This window comes from Chinchilla lanigera, unplaced genomic scaffold (genome assembly GCF_000276665.1).
Source record: "Chinchilla lanigera isolate Chin_1 unplaced genomic scaffold, ChiLan1.0 scaffold00051, whole genome shotgun sequence".
Taxonomy (NCBI): domain Eukaryota; kingdom Metazoa; phylum Chordata; class Mammalia; order Rodentia; family Chinchillidae; genus Chinchilla; species Chinchilla lanigera.
Window position 1 is genome coordinate 1705364 of NW_004955452.1, and position 4949 is coordinate 1710312.

A 4949-nucleotide genomic window follows, 5' to 3' on the forward strand; every position below is an offset into this window, starting at 1 on the left:
GTTTCTGTTCCTCTAGTTCAGGGGTTTTTATGCCAGAGTTCATGAGTGAATATCAGAAAATTCTAGGGAACTCCCCTGACATAGCGGGAACAGTGCTGTGTACATTTGGGAGGCTGAAGAGTAAGCCAGGGCTTGCTACACCCCTCAAAGGTGGTGGCCCTCAGGCCAACACAGTCACTGGTTTGGGCTGGGCTGGAGGTGTAGGTCATCCCCAGCACCACCAAACAGAAAACAAAACAAAAGGAAAACGCTCTTTGCTTTGGGATAGATCAGAAACCAGTAAACCTGAGAGGTGTGGTGGCTCAGGCAGGTGATCCCAGCTACTCCAGACGCTGAAGCAGGAGGATCAAAAAGTTTGAGCCCTGCCTGGGCCAGCTGGCAAGGCCCTGTCTCTAAAGAAAATAAGAAGGGCTGGGGAAGTAGCTTAGTGTGAAGGCTCAATCCCTGGGTAATGAGAAAGACAGAGAGACAGAGACAGAGAGAAAGAAAAGAGAAAGAAAAAGAAGGAAAGAAGGAAAGAAAGAAAGAAAGAAAGAAAGAAAGAAAGAAAGAAAGAAAGAAAAAGAAAGACAGAAAGAAGGAAAGAAAGAAAAACAGAGATGATGGGGGATATAGCTCACTGGCACAAGTGCCTGCCTGGCAAGCACAAGGTCCTGAGTTCAATTCCTGGTACCGTAAAGAAGAAAGAAAGTAATGGTAAAGAAGACAGAAAGAAAATATTATGTGTCAATTAAAAATTAAGAACACATTGAAAAAACAAATCACAACAGAAGAATGACCCTCGGCTCCCACCTTCCCTCTTAGGAGCAGACACTTTTGAGCCAGCCTAGACCCAAGGCCTCTCCTGTGACCCTAGCTGAAAGGGCAGGCTCCCTCTGGCATCAGGTATTCAGTAGGGACTCAGCTCCATTTCTTTCCCTTCTACCCTTACTGAGCAGTTTCCCAAAGAACTCTTCCAGTAAGCCTCGGAATCCCTGCATCTAAACTAATTTTCAGCTTTCCAAAGTGTCCTTCTGATCATTCCTAACTTGCTTCTCAGGAATGTACATGTGTGCAAATGAACAGTCTAGAGGAGGTGAGGCCAGGTCAAGGTCTAGGGGTCAGCGAGACCAGCATTGGCTCCTGACCCTCTGCCAGCTGCCACACCCACCCCCTTCCAGCTCACTCTGCAGCCAGAGCCAGTCTTTAAAAACCCAACTCCACTGCTTGCTTCTGCAGCACATGCACTAAAAACCCAATTCCCATCTTGCCACCCCCAGGCTGTTCCTGGAATAACATCCTGACCCGTTACCAGGCCCCCACGGTCTCTGCCCACTCCTGACTCTCAGCTCCAGCTGCTTCCCACTCTCTTACCCAGGCCCCAGATGTCTTCTTGGGCTTTCACTCAGTTCCTCAGATACCCCAAGTTGCCCCTTCCCCTAAGACCTTTGCAGCTGTTGCTCCTGTTTGGAACATTCTTATCTCATTTCTGCTCCTTCTAGGACAGCACCTGCTTCAGGTCTCAGCTAAAGGCCACCTCCTCCAATGTCCCAGTCACCCCAAGTAGCCCCCTAAATTCTCCATGACAGCAGCCTGCTTATTTTCCTTTATGGTATTTATTGCAATCGGTTAGTTTTTATTGTTGTTTTGAATGTCTTTATGGTCTACCTCCCTCCTCGTTCCTCAGAATTGCAAGCTTTACCAGGGTAGGGATCCTGTCTGGTCTGTCCAATAGAATCCCCATGATCTAGCACAGAATAGGTTCTCAAAAAACAGTTGTTAAATGAGAGTGGAATGTGTGTGTGTGTGTGTGTGTGTGTGTGTGTGTGTGTGAGAGAGAGAGAGAGAGAGAGAGAGAGAGACGCTTTTAAATTCCAGTGAATTCTAACTTTGTAAAGCCTAAGAACAAAGGAAATGTATTCAAGGGACACAGGCCCTGGGCTGGGCAGGGTACAGGATCCGGAAAGAATCTTAATTTTTGAAACTTCTACCTCACTGGGTGGAGGAGGTCCCATTATCACCCTCCCCTAGAAAGGACTCTGAAGCTGCCTCATTCTTTCTGAGTTCTAGCTGGGATTTTTCTAAACCAGGACACTCGGTTACAGAAACAGGTATCAGTCACCAGGGGAAAAAGCCCTTGAAAGGCATCTCCCCTGAGCATCGAGGTGGCGTGAAGTGTCTCCAGTCCTTTGCCATCCATTCCCTCATCTTAGCCTCTTAGCTGGTCCTCAGCAGCAGGTGTTATTGGTCCTTTTTATAGAAAATGAAACTGGGTCTCAGGGACGTGACTTGCCTGTGTGGTAATGACTCCTCTTCCTTCCCTCTCGCTTCAGAGATCGCCCTTTCTGGGAAGAGCCCCTAAGCACCCTCCCCAGACTCACGTTCACTTCCCTGCTCTGCCCAAGTGCCGCAACCACCCAGCCCTCCACCCACGCTCACACAGCCCTCCAGACAGGAGAGTCCTGAGGGCAGAGCGGAGCGCACCAGGTGTCTGAGCAGAGGTGGGGGCTGGGCGCCCCCCTTCCATGTCCACCCACTGCAGTCGTCTGTGGCTGGAGGATGCAGGAAGCTCACTCTGCTCCCAATGACGGGAATCAGTGAGCTGTTTCTCAACACACAGAGGAGGCCCCCTCCCAAGGTGTCTGCCTGGGGCTGCCCCAGGCTCGGGAAAGGCTCGGCTGGCCCGAAGTGGGAAGTGCCAGGGTCCCCGTGGGTGAGGGACGTCACAACAACAATAGCAGCTCTGCCCAAGGCCTTCTACACATGGGACCCCCACACCTACCTAGGCCAGGCCTCGGCAGTATTTCCATTGGACAGGGAGGGGGGTAGGGAAGGGGGCCAGAACAGACCCGACACCTACTGTGTGCCACCTGACCAGATGTGTCCCTCCTTCCTTGGCAGTGCCTCACCTCTCTCTCTGGTAGAGTCCTCCTTACGAGTAGATGACTGAGGGATGGGTGGAGGCAGCACTTGCTCCTCTTGTCTCCTGCCGGATGTGACTCTCACCCTCCTGCCTCTAAACCCCACCAATACTGACTTCACCATGCTGCCGCCAGAGCCCAGGCCACACGGCTAGGCCTCGAACCCGGGGCCTGGACTCAGGTCCCAAGCTCTTTGTGGGAAGTAGCTGCTTCTCTGGTGGGTCCCTCACGGAGTCCGGTGGCTTGGGAAGGCCAACGTGCTGGGTGGCACCACTGTCCCTGATTGCTTCCTTTGCAGTTGTGGGAGCCATACTCGGGCAGCGAGCTTTGGGAAAGGAGAAGCGGTGCTTTGTGGGAGCCTCCACCTTTGGAGGAAATCTGAGTTGAACCTGGACCAAGAACGGAGAAGCAGGAACCACAGCTTCCCACAGAATGCCTGTGTGCACAGGGAAAGTGAAGACGAGGGCGTGGCGATCACTCTGGAAACCTCACCCTGCCAAAACTGAGGCTGGGGTGAACGGAAATGAGAAATGCAAACGCTCGTGTGTTTCCGACGACCAAGACGTCGTGGTTTGGTGGCACCTGGGCATGTCCCACCTGCTGCAACAGTCTTGCCGCTCAGAAGACTCTTGTGATTGGGTTGCCAAAGGCAAGGGATCTTCAGGGAATTCTGGAGCTTGTCAGACTCAGGAGTGTCATTCTCAACAGCCACACCCTCCAAGCTGTTCTCACGCTGCACCTCTGCAGGCCGCTGGCCTCATGGCCAAGGGCCCATTAGCTCCCGCTCCCGCTCCTGCTGTCCGAGACGTCCTTCCACAACTCCGATACACACTCGTGAGACCTGTCAGCTGGGTGCTTATAGTCAACAGTTACAATGATACAGCAGCTGTTGGTTCCCACTATGCCACTTCCCAGCTTGTGACTTTCGGCAAGTGACTCAGTCTCTCTGCGCCTCAGTGTCTCATCTGTAAAATGGGAATTACTTAAAGTACCAGCTCCCTTGCAGAACTGTTGTGATACTTACATGAGTTATTATAGAATAGTGCTGGGCCCACAGCACGTGCCCACTGAGTGCCAGCTGTTACTGTGTGTGTTGTTAGTTACAAAACACAAGCCTTCAGCTGATCCCCACCACTTCAAGAAAAAGTCCAAGCTCCTTGACTTGGCATTCAAGGACTCCCCAAGTGGCTAGAACCTGCCTGTCTCAGCTCATCCTCCATATAATCTCACGTGCATGGCCACACCTTGACCCTGACAAATCCTTGGTATCAAACACTCCACAGCTCACCTAGTGCTGGATGTTTGTCAGCCCTGAATAAGAGTAGGTCCCGACCTTTCCTCCTTCCCTCCTTCCTCTCTACTTCCCTTCCTCTTTCCCTCCCTGCTCCCTTTCTTCCTGTGTTTGGGACTGAACCCAGGGCCTAACACATGGCAGGCATATGCTCTACCACTGAACTACACTCCCCACTCCCTGATTCATTTCTTTTAAATTTACCACAAATCTTTGAAGGAAGAAACTGCTTCTTTGAGAGTCAGTCGGTATCTTTTATTGCCTTGGCTGCCAGGATGATCATACCCCAAATCTGACACTCATCTCTCAGCGCTTTCCTGGCCTTAATTCAGCTTTTCCTTTGTCCTCGTTTCTATTCTATTTTCTCTGATTGTAATTTTCCATTTCTAGATAGCATAACATTTTGTTGAATGTATTTTAGTCACAGCCCATCGTGAATCCTACATGAATAAAATGAATTTGAAATAACCTGCATCAGGGGCCATCTTTCCCTAACTCACTCTGTTGGAAATGCAGCTTGAAGGTATTGACCCAACAGGGGGAAGACTGAGGCGGTAAAGGCAGACTTGGGCCCGGCCCAGGTTGCCTGGTTCATGTGACCTTAGGCATATTGTTTTCCCTCTCAGGCCTTAGTTTTCTTGTCTGTAAAATGGAAGTTTTTTGGTTGTGAAGGTGGAATGAGCCACACGTGAACTGCCTGGCACACAGTAGCCCAACACCCAGTGGTGGCACAGACGGACACACTGCCTTGCTTCCCT